Source organism: Dipodomys merriami, unplaced genomic scaffold (assembly GCF_024711535.1).
Source record: "Dipodomys merriami isolate MVZ:Mamm:240054 unplaced genomic scaffold, mDipMer1.0.p SCAF_972, whole genome shotgun sequence".
NCBI lineage: Eukaryota > Metazoa > Chordata > Mammalia > Rodentia > Heteromyidae > Dipodomys > Dipodomys merriami.
In genome coordinates, this window is record NW_027206593.1 from 23927 (window position 1) to 36857 (window position 12931).

Sequence of the window (12931 nt, forward strand, 5' to 3'; positions counted from 1 at the left end):
TTTCCAATTAGAAAACAGACTAAATAGTATAATAAAACAAGACGCATGCATGTAATATATACAAGAGACACATTTTATTGAAAAAAACAAACACATACTCAAACTGAAAGGCTGGAAGGAAAATTTTCAAGCACATGAACACCATAAACAGGCCAGAGTAGAATTACTAACATAAGATAAAATAGAATTCAAAATAAAATTACTAGGAAGAGACATTATATATTGATAAAGGCACATCTCCATTAGGTATATATATCAAGTCTAAGTATCAATGGCTGGAGCACCCCACTTCATCAACCAAATATTACTTAACCAAAAAAACATTTCTCAACACATCATTGAAATGCATGGATAGGTCATCCAGGAAAAACTCAACCAAGAAACTGAAGACCTAAATAACTACATTGAATGTCTAGCCCTAACAGACATCTACAGAATATACATTCAGCATCAGTATACACATTCTTCACAGCAGCTCATGAAAGAGTCTCCAAAATAGAACATATCCTATATCACATAGAAATTTTATCCAAATTGAAAGAAAAATTATTTGAATTCCCATATCTTGTCAGACCACAACAGAATAAACTTAGAATTAAAAAAGCTAAAGCAAAAAAAAGTTCCCAAACCCATGAAGATTGAACAACACATTGCTGAATGACCAGACACTGAATACATTAGAATGAAAATCTGAAAGTTTCTGAAATTTAACAAATTGAACACACAAAATAACAACTCCTCTGGGAAACAGTAAATGCAGTACTTAGAGGAAAATTTATAGCTCTAAGTGCCTACATCAAGCAATTGGGGAAATCTGAAGTTTTGTTTTAATTATATACCTGAAAATTCTTGAAAACAAGAAAGAGGCCAAACCCAAAGCAGAAGACAGAAACAAATAAAAAAATTAAATCAGAAATAACTAAATAAAGACAAACTAAAAAATAAAAAGATCAACAAAACAGAATTGGTTGTTTCAATAAATTAACAGACTTGGCAGACCCTTACCAAATCTAAGAAGAGAACTTACATAGATAGAAAGATAAATAGAAAGCACACTGGTTGGGAGAAGTTCGTTAGTTGCTCTGCAAAAGGCAATGGCGTTACATATCAAATATATTTAGAGCCCTAGCAGTTAACTCCCCCAAAAAACAAATCTTCAAAGAAACAACCTTCTTAATAAGTGGGCTAAAGATTTAAAGAGAGACCTCTCGGAAGAATAAATATGAATGGCCAATTGAAACATGAAGGAATATGCAACATTTCTGGCCATAGAAATACAAATAAAAGCAACATTGAGATTCCACCTCCCTCCAGTTTGATGACCATTATGAAGAAAACTAATAATAACAGAGGCTGGTCTGGTGGGAATGTAGCCAAACAGGAATGTTACTACACAATTGGTTGAAAAGTAAACTTGTTCAAATACTCCATAAAGAAGTATACAGGTTCCTCAGAAGATCTCCCCTATAACCCAGCAATCCCACTCCTGGACAATTACCCAAATGACCAAAGACAAGGCCACACTAAAGTTACCATCACAACTATGTCAATTGTAGCAGTATTTACCATACCTAAGATATGGAACCAACACAGATGCCCCTCAGTAGATGAATCGATCGAGAAAATGTCATATATATTCACAACAAAATTCAATGCTTCCGTCAGAAAGAATGACATTGCCCCATTTGTAAGGAAATGGAAAGACTTGGAAAACATAATACATCAAACAAACCACACCCAAAGAATCATAGGCTACATGTTTTCACTCATTTAAAAGAACTAGAATATGTCTAGGATATTCTTATAAAAGATCACAACAGCTCAATAGTTATATGCATGTCATCATAGAAAATGATCCTTATTGAAATGAGCTCCAAGACATGGATATAATATGATTGTATAGTGAACTGCTTTTAGATATTTCTATTTACTTTTTCCCCTTTGGATTATTCCCTGTAGTCACTGTTTTTGATTTCTGTACCTTTTGTCTTATATATAAGTTTATCTGATTTGGGGAAGGGAAGGGAAATCACAGAAATGGTCGGACAAAGATTAACCAAAGCAACAGTGATATACACTAAGCACTATGTTAGAAATGAACTTTACAACTTTGGGGAAATGGGATATCAGTGTTGGGGGAAGCAGGAAAAAATGAGGAAGTGATAACACTGTAAAAAAAAAGTACTTTTACTTATGTAACTGTAACCCACCCCTTGGAATATCACCTTCATAATAAAAATAAACAAAAAAAAATAAGAGAGCTGACAGGAAGCTCAGCCTGACTTTTCTGCCATGCTCCCTAGGACAATGGGTGCTATTCAGTCCACTTCTTGTGGTGGGAAGTCCACTTTTTGTCAGTCGTGGAGCTTGAACTCTGGGCCTGGGCACTGTCCCCGATCTCCTCAGCTCAAGGCTAGCACTCTACAATTTGAGTAACAGCACCACTTCTGGTTTTCTGGTGATTCTTTGGAGATAAGTGTCTCACAGATGTTCCTGCCCAGGTTACCTATAAACCATAGTCATCATATCTCAGCTTCCTGTGTATTTAGGATTATAGGCCTGAGCCACCAGCACCTGGCTTAAGTGTAATTATGACTCTCTCTCTCTCTCCCTCTCTCTCTCTCTCCCTCCTCTCTCTCTCTCTCTCTCTCTCTCTCTCTCTCTCTCTCTCTCTCTCTCTCTCTCTCTCTCTCTCTCTCTCTCTCTCTCACTGTCTGTCTGTCTCTGTCTCTGTCTCTGTCTCTGTCTCTCTGTCTCTGTCTCTGTCTCTCTCTCTCTGAAGAACTTATTTAATGGATGCTAGAGGAGGTGGCCCAGCATCCCCATGTGGCTGGAACCAATGTGGCCCTCTCATTCTGGAGGTGGGCTGTGAGTTAGGAGTTGTCTCGCTCAGTCTGTTGTTCCAGCTCCATGAGGTAAGCCCCTCTGTGCTCTGGCTAGACCGTGACGGTTATTCATTGTCCATCTAGCCTTACTGGACTCAGTATTGTGTTCAATGTCCTTTTCTAGCAAAAATTTCTGGCTAAAATTATGATACATAGTTACAGAATAAAAAAGTAATGCCATCTTAAGAAAGCCATTTTGGGCTCTGGGAATGTGGCTTCACAGTATGGTGATTGATTAGCATGCATGAAAACTTCGGTTCAATTCTTCAGTACCACATAAACAGAAAAAGAACCACTGGAAATAGTGCTGTGTCTCAAGTGGTAGAAGGTGAGCCTAGAACAACAACAACAAAAATAGCTGAGGAATAATTCCCTATCCCTGAGTTGAAGCCCCAGGACTGGCAAAACAACAAGAACAACAACAAATATTTAGTTAGTAAATGGAAAATAAACAACTCATACTTAGAATATATAATTGCTCCTTCCATACTGATACCTGACAATAGTCCCTAATTCATGTACTTTACCTATATTAGTATACAATATTGAAAAAAACCAAAAACTTTTGTTCATTAAGTCATGGCAATTAATGCCAGGAATGTGCTTAGATATCAGGTGAAGATTAATTCTGGAAATTCAAAGATTCCAGGCTTTTGAGTGGTCACTGCTAATCACAATCAGAAGGATAGTATAAGTGAGATTTGGAAATCTTTTTGATAAGATATGGCACCAAAAAGGCAGAGGCTAATTATACTTTTTACAGAAGACAAGGAATAACTCTAGATAGAAGGAAATAACTAAGTTATACCACAAAATGTTCTAGGGAACCATTTTTGGTTATTAAAGAACTAGTCATCAACTAGGCTTATTCCTCCTTGCTTTAGCATTCTAGTAATTAGGCTAAATCTTTATCTCTGTGTGATAAATTGTATATCCTTCTATGCTGTACTTTCATACCTGAACTCCTTTGCTTTCTAAAAATCTCAGTCTTTTTTATTTCTCTATGAACAATTTCTGATACTAAGTCGACAAATGCAGACAGAAGAAGATGCTAATATAAGAGTCCCATAACACATGAATCATTAATGTAACAACATAGAAAAGGGGGATAAATTTATTGTTACCTCGATTTTCCTAAAAAGTTACAATGTCATCATTTGATACAAATTTCCATTCTTTGTCTACATAGTGGCAATAAGTGCACATAAATGCAAATATAAGACGGATGTTGGTGGCTCACACCTGTAATCCTAGCTACTCAGAAAGATGAGACCACAGAATTGTGGTTCAAAACCAGCTTGGTCAGGAAAGTCCATGAGACTCTTATCTTTAATTAACCACATGAAACCCAGAAGTGGTACTGTACCAAAAGTGGCAGAGTTCTCAACTTGAGCTGAAGAATTGAGGGACAGGGTCCAATATCAGAGTTAAAGACCCATGACCAACAAAAAGTGCAAATATGACTTTATGTTTCCCCAAAAGGAACGACAAAGTCAATAGTAATCTTCTCAAGTAGAAAAAAAATATTCCAAAATGATTCAGTGCACCTACTTTTGTTGAGTTATTTAAGGTATGGTTTCTTTGCTGGACATATTCTCTTCTTTTAACATTGTCAAATATTAGATTTATATAAACTTCATCTAATATTTCGTGGTTCAAAAGAGAAATCCATGGGGAAACAAAGGAGGAGGCTACAAGGCTTGATAAGAAATGTACTCATTATCTTGCCCATCTAATTGTAACCCCTCTGTACAGTATTTTCACAATAAAAAATAAATAAAAATTAAAAAAGAGAAGTCCATACATTTGAAGTCACTTGGATTTATTACTATCTCAGTTCAAAGCCAACCTAGGCAGGAGAGTCTGTCTAACTCTTATCTGTATTTAAACACTAAAAAAGCCAGATGTGGAGTTTAGGCTCAAGCAATAGAGTACTAGCTTTGGGGGCAGGTGGGCAGGAAAGACAACTGTACAGGGACCAGGTTCACCCTCTGGGTTCAAGCCCCAAAACCAGCACAAACTAAATAAACAAACAAGCAAATGAAAAAACCCACCTGTTTCTTTGTGACCATCCTTAAAGCATTGGTTTGAGAAGAGGCTCCTTTTGCTGATCATACTCACTGGATCCTGCTTTTTGGAATCCTTATTGCTATGGAGAACTCAGGACCAGAATAAAGAATTGGGTAACTGACTCTTGCAACAGGAGAATCATCTCAGGAGTGAAATATCCGTGCATAAGTCTCTTTAAAACCCCCATATCTTTGTTTCTTTGCAGGAGAACACTTTTAAAACAAAGTTATTTCCTTTTATTCTATGCCGGCCTTCAAATGGCATATTGTTAACTTTTGTTATACTCTCAACTAGAAGTTTACAGACATGTTTTATATAAGTAAAGGAAAACTTGAAAAAGTCAGGGACAGAGTTTCCTTCAGGCCTTGGATTATTTTCTTGTAACGTAAAAAGGACAGCACAAATTACCTTGAACTTTGTTATTTTTCTATGTTCAATTCCTCTCTTGCAATAACAGTTCCTTCCACTTACTTCCAGTAACAATCCATGGTGCTGCTCCAGGTAAAATGAATGTTTTCTGGCTTCACTGAAATAGCACAAGTATGTCTTTGGACATGAGGTAATATGTGTTTCAGAGATAACTTCATAGCGAGAAAATATGGAATTTGCATGGCTTATAAAACCTCATTCATGTACATATGGCCATATAAGATGATGTTAAGTGAAATGGAACCCAAGATAGGGACACAACTTGCTTTTTCTTTCTTGCTATTTTTTTAATATATCTAACATGTAGTATGCGATTTTTTTGTTTCTCTTCTATTTTCTTCTTCCATGGTGTATAAGCCCTGTTTTCACTATATTTATTGTCAGTGACCTGCATCTTGCATATACATTTTTCTAATGTGGGGAGGGGAAGGGAAATAACAAAATGCTTAAACAATTATACAGTATGACCTATTGTAACAATGATTTGTATAAGGCACTATGTAGAAAATTAGCTTTACAACTTGAGGAGGGGAGAAGGGAGTTTGGTTGGTGGGGAGGAAAAGGATTGAAGGAGAAATACAAAAGAGAAGGTAACAATGCTTGATAGATAATGTACTCATTAACGTTCTTATGTAACTCTAACCCCTCTTTAAACCATTTTTACAATTAAAAAAAAAACATGAAAAAAACATCCTGGACTACTTTAAGTTCAAAATTTCCTAAGTGCTCTGTAATTAAGACCAATTTTATGTGGGAAGAATATTCTCAGAAACATTTTTTGTGAGTGTGTGTGTTGTACATTATTTCCCAAGTGTACATAAGTTAGAAGTAGGAAAAACAATAAGAATAATAAGAGAAAAAGAAGTTTTGTGCTTAAGTATAATGGTTCAATACACTATAGAAGACTCTTCAATAAGACAACTTTGAAACAATAAATCTAAGGCCAATATGTAGATCTATGCGGGTGATACAGGGAAAGCTTTTCTACTAAGTGGAACATGAAGGATGAGGCCTCTCTTCTTGTCTACTAGATCTAAATCATGGTAGCTAATCATGGAAATTTGTAAAAAAGTAGAACAGAAGAGTAATTCTGGTTCCAAAACAAGTCAGATATAAGAGCATAGACAACTGGAAAAAAAAGGCCATGTTGAGAGAGCAGGAAATATAGCAGCAATGAACTGGTGGATAAGATCACATTTCTTTTTCTTTTTTGTTTTTTTTTATTGCTGTGGGTCTTGAACTCTGGGCCTAGGCAATGTTCTTCCCCTCTTCAGCTCAAGGCTAGAGCTCTACAATTTGAGCCACAGTTCCAATTCGTTTTCTGGTGGTAAATTGGAGACAAGTGCCTCAGAAAACTTTCTTCCTGGTGCTTGATCTGAACTGCAATCCTCAGATCTCAACCTCCTGAGTAACTAGGATTATAGGTTTGAGCCATCAGTACCAGGCTTAAGATCACATTTCTAGCACTGTACACTCAGGATATGTAATGTGTATGTTCATCTATCTTTGTATGATTTCTTGAGTTAAAATCTAGGCTACAGGTTAGACTTTACATCCACAAAAATGTTTGTAGCTTAAAACCATACTCCTGGAAAAAATAAAAACTAAGAATATAAAAGGGTCTGAAAAGTTCAGTTTGCATCCAGCCTCGGCAGAACAGTCTTTGCAACAATACCTATAATTAACCAGCCAAAAGCTGCATTGGACGAATGGATCAAGTGATGGGATATTAGTTATGAGCAAGAGTGCTGAATAATAGCCTGAGGTTTTTGCATACATACATACAAACATTTACATACGCACAGAAGCACTTATATGTGCAAACACAAATATGAAACAACTCTCACAATGTGTAGAAAAGTTAGAAAATAATAGAAAATATGTCTTGAGTAAGACTAGAATCAAGTGATAATTTTTAATATTAGAAAGTCCTCAAGTGAACTTTCCCCCCAAAAGATTGAGACTATTACATAGGTACTGACCAGAGATAGTAAAAGAGCCAAGTAATAATTATTAAAGGGATTGGATCCATGGAAGAATAAATCAGATATCCCTTCAGGTGCATCAGAAAATGTTCATATCCTGTGTCAAATGTTAGAACGTCTTTGAAAATTGCACAGAAATAGTTTGAGCAGTCAGTCATGGATAAGATCATCGGAGAAGTTCAGAATTACTAGTATGTTTGTCGATTAAATAAAACAAGAAACTATGGCAGGGCAATGTGATACAAGTCTGGAATTCTAGCACTCAGACTAATACAGGTGATTAGAGAGTGGATTAAGTAGTGATACCTTCCCTGGATTAGGTAGTATAATTTTGCCTCCATAAAACAAACCAATGAACAAGAAAGGAATACACAGTTGGATTTTGAGCTAATTTTGTCATTATGTTTTGAGAAATCAAGTTTCTTATTGAAATGCAACTCATATATCATACTCAGTCATGTTTTAAATGCTGTCTTCATTACAGAATACTTCTAGATACAAAATACGTCAGGATTCCGAACCAAAAATTTGAAAAATTTAGCATCATTCTGTTGGATTCCAAAGAAATAATGAAGGATTACAAAAGTTTAAGCCTGGAGAAACAGCAAAGTTATCTAATTAGGACTTTGTAGACCTTACTAAATTAGAATTTAGATTTGAAATAAATATCTTTTGCTTGTAATTTCATATTCTATAGGATACTACAAAATACTTTTTAGGTAGAAGTTTTAATTTACAAATTCACAAATGATTCTGACATATTATTTGTCTAGAATATTCTTTCAAGAGAGTTGTAATTAGGACTTAGTTAATAGTTAATTCCAGCAGTTCATGTATAACATGATAATGTGAATAATCTAGAAAGAGTTGAGAATAAATAGAAGCTATTAATTTATAAATTTAGAAAAAGAGCAATGTTTTGAGAGTTTGGTGTAACATGGTATGAAGAGAGTTATTGTTTGAAATCTTTTTTCTTCTACCTGTACATAACATAGGAAGAAATTTCCTTATTTATATACCTATGTATACAATGAGAAAAATGCTAGGTTTGGGGTATGTTTTCATTTTGTTTTTGTTGTTTTGTTTGTCCTAGGGCTTGACGTCTGGGCCTGGGCACTGTCCCTGAGCCTGTTTTTTGCTCATGGATACTGCTCTACCAGTTGAACCTCAGTGCTACTTGTGTCTGGCTCTTCCTGAGCAGTTTATTGGAGATAAGAATCTAAGGAACCTTCCTGACTGGGTGGGCTTTGAACCATAATATACAGATCTTTGTGTCATGAATATCCATGGTAGACGAAAAGATATGTATAAATAATATTTTCAAGTTTTCTGATCTGAAAGATACCACTTGAGAGAAAACGATGCAGCAAAGTTTAGTGTAGTGTTTTTTCAACAATAGAAAGGGCATAATATTAGCAGAAGTGTAGAATTTTTTCACAATAGAGATAAGCTAGTCATGCTGTGAATTTAGGGAATTTTAAGATGCGGCTTACAAAGTGTAAACTGTTGGGCTACAATGACTTTACTGCATAAAATGTTGGAATTGATTGTCATTGAAATAATAGCTTATTATGATGAAAAAATGTTTACTCTAGAGGAATTAATTATTATAGATACTTCATAGTTTTATCTTCTACCAGAATGAGGCTAGTTTCTCTGTTGACCTTTAAATATGTAATGCCACATTGGAAACTGTATCTATTGAAGAATTAAATAAAATGCATACAGGCACTGTTTTAAATGCCTCTGGTATGGCATGCTAAGAATTTGAAAATGAGTAGTTAGTAGAACACATATATTCTGTCCTCTTAACAAATATTTAGTTTTAAAAATTAGGAGTTTCCAGAGAATTGGACTGTTTCCTATTTAGTATGAGACAATACTAAAATAATGTTTTTTTTTAAAATAATGGCAGTATATTCTGAAAATTTTGTATAGTTTGATAGGATTCAAGTTGATGACCCTCTGAAAAAGAAAGGGGCAATTAATTCAAATGAGAAGCCAATTATTGTTCATTTTTAAAAAATTAAATACATATAGAATATCATATACTATAGAAATACAGTGAAATTATATTTTATGTAGCTTATTTTTAAATTTAATTTTATTGTCAAGGTGATATATGGAAGGGGTTGCATTAATTGTAAGGTAGTGACTATCTAAAAAGTCTAACTTTTTATGCCCTCCCTCATTTTTCTCACACTTTTACTTTACCCCAATACCCCTCACAAGTTGTCATGTGAATATCCTACATGTTGTCCTTTTTCTCGCCATTTTGTTGTTCCTCTTCCCTTGCCAAATTAAGATACATGTGTATATAATACACAGGATATTGAAATCAAATACAGCAGGAAATAAACCATAGGGAAAAACACAAAAGAAAAAAGAAATCACATAGTACAGTAAAAACAACAACCACAAAGGAAAACCTCTGTTTCCATGTCTAGGAGTTCATTTTGCTTAGCATCCTCTTATATGTATATTTATACATAGCTATTGAGCCATCCTGCTCATCCGCTAGGACTATCTTAGACATTACCTAATTATTACACATGATGAAAAGCATGGAATCTGTTTCTTTGTGTCTTGCTTATTTTTCTTAGTAGGATTTTTCCAAGTCTTTCCATTTTCTTATGAATTGGAAGCTTCCAATTCCACCGTGTGTGTGTTTAATGGATTTGTTCATCTTCTGAGTGGCATGTTGGTTTAAATCATGATTGCATGTAAGTATCATTAGGGTCATTCAAAAGTGACAGATGCCGCCTCCCCAGATATACTAAAATCATGATTTCTAAGTACGATAGTTTTTTATAGTGGTACAAGTGTTGAGATACCTGGATAACTCTAATGTATTTCTTGCAGAGTTAGGCAGGAAGACATCATATAGCATAAAAATGGTAGTGACAAAATATTCCCTTGAAAAAGATATAGGAGGCTTCCAGAAATATGAAGAAATTCAGATAATTTTGAAGAATTTAGAAATTCAAGGTCAAGTAAGTCTCTTTAAATAAAAATTATGTAAGTGGAAGGGCAAAAGAAGAGGAAGAGAAGAAATAACTGACAGCAGATCATTGTTCTAAGTTAGAGTATAAAAAGACATAATCTATAGCTTCCCAGTTAAAAAGAGACCAACATAACGCGTCCCACTTAATTTAGGTACATGCAAAATATTTACTTGGCTTTTTCCTACTTTTTCCTACTTTTTCCTACATTTTCCAAAAAAATGAAGACTTATAAGAAAAGTTATGTCGTTGCCATTACTTCAACCAGAACACTAACTGTGATGAGCCCTCTTTTTTGTACTTTGCACTTGGAAAATAGTCCCTAAGTTGATGATGTTGTGATGTGATTAGAGTCAGAGTTAGGGGCTTCTACTGGTAGTTATCCCAAAGTAGTTTAAAGCAGTTTTAGGCCCAAGATATCCAACTGCATTGTCTGAAGCTGTACTTTGAACACACCCTCAAACGTGAGTACATAATTTGAAATTATACTTCAGCATTTCCTTGACACATTCTACTTTGTGCCTTTGTCTTTTTTTTTTTTTAAATTGTATTTTATTTTATTTGAGAACATACTGTACAAAGGGGCTACAATTACATGGGCAGGATAATGGATACATTTCTTACCAAGCATTGCAGCCTCCTCCTTTGTTTACCCTTCACTTCCCTTCCCCGCCTCCCCCCTCCCCCCACCCAATTTTACCCCCCTCCCCCCACCCAATTATACCCCCCTCCCCCCCACACACCGGCATTGTAAAGCTGGTTTTGACATGACATTTTGTACTTCTCATTGTTGCAACAGGTCCACCTGAATCCTTAAACGACTTGTTTGTCCCCATCTACTCCACATGTTATACTGAGATCAAATATAGTGAAAACGGGGGTTACACTGTGGGGGAGGGACATACAAAGCAACAAAGAAATAATCTTATAAATGCATTAGAAATACATGCATGAAAGAAACGAAAACATTAAAATACATATTTAAGGGTTCATTTTCCTAGCATCACATTATCTGACCTTTTCCGCTTGACTCATACCTATACTAGATATTGCAAATAAGGGAAACCATGGGACCTATGCTTCTTTGGGCCTGGCTTACTTCACTTAATATAATTTTTTCCAAACCTTTCCATTTCCTAACAAATGGGGAAATATCATTCTTTCTGATGGAGGCATAGAATTCCATTGTGTATATATACCACATTTTCTTGATCCATTCATCTACTGAGGGGCATCTGGGTTGGTTCCATATCTTAGCTATGGTAAATAATGCTGCAATAAACATAGTTGTGCTGGTAGCTTTAGTGTGGTCTTGTTTGTAAACATTTGGGTAAATGCCCAAAAGTGGGATTGCTGGATCATAGGGGAGATCTATGTGAAGTCTTTTGAGGAACCTCCATACTGCTTTCCAAAGTGGTTGAACAAGTTTACATTCCCACCAACAATGAAGTAGGGTTCCTTTCTGTCCACATCCCCTCCAGCATCTGTTGTTATTGGAGTTCTTGATTTTTGCTGTTCTAACTGGAGTGAGGTGATATCTCAATGTTGTTTTGATTTGCATTTCTTTTATGGCTAGGGATGTTGAACATTTCTTCATGTGTCTATTGGCCATCCTTCTTTCTTCTTCAGAGAAGCTTCTCTTTAAGTCTTTCGCCCACTTATTTATTGGGCAGTTGTTTCTTTGAGGATTTGTTGTTGGGTGGTTTAATTTTTTGAGTTCCAAGTATATTTTAGATATGAGACCCTTGTCCGTTGTATGGCTAGTAAAGATCTTCTCCCAATCGGTGGGTTTTCTATTGATCTTGCCAGCTATGTCATTTGCCCTGCAGAAGCTCTGCAATCTTATGCAATCCCATTTGTCCAACCTTTCTTTGATTTGTTGTGCTTCCGGGTCTCTATTCAGAAAATTTCGACCTGAGCCAAGGAGACCTAGGGTTTCTCCTATTCCATCCTGTAATGTTTTCAGAGTGTCTGCTTTGAGTTCAAGGTCTTTGATCCATTTGGAGTTGATTCTGGTGCAGGGTGATATATAAGGATCTAGCTTTAGTTTTCTACATGTAGTTAACCAATTTTGCCAGCACCATTTACTAAAGAGGCTGTCTTTCTTCCATTCTATTGTTTTAGCTTCCTTATCGAAGATTAGGTGGCTATAGGTATGTAGGTTCATTTCTGGGTTTTCAATTCTATTCCATTGGTCCTGAGGTCTGTTCTTATGCCAATACCAAGCTGTTTTGATTACTATGGCTTTATAGTAGAGTTTGAAATTTGGTATTGATATTCCTCCAGCAGTGTTCTTTCCGTTGAGGAGCGTTTTTGCTATTCGGGGTCTTTTATTGTTCCATATGAATTTTTGGATTGCCTCCTCTATTTCCTTGAAGAATGAGGGTGGAATTTTGATAGGAATCGCGTTGAATTTGTAGATAGCCTTGGGAAGTATTGCCATTTTCACGATGTTAATCTTGCCAATCCAGGAGCATGGGAGGTTTTGCCATTTTTTAAGTTCTGTGTTGATTTCCTTTTTCAAGATTTTAAAGTTTTCATCATAGAGGTCCTTCACTTC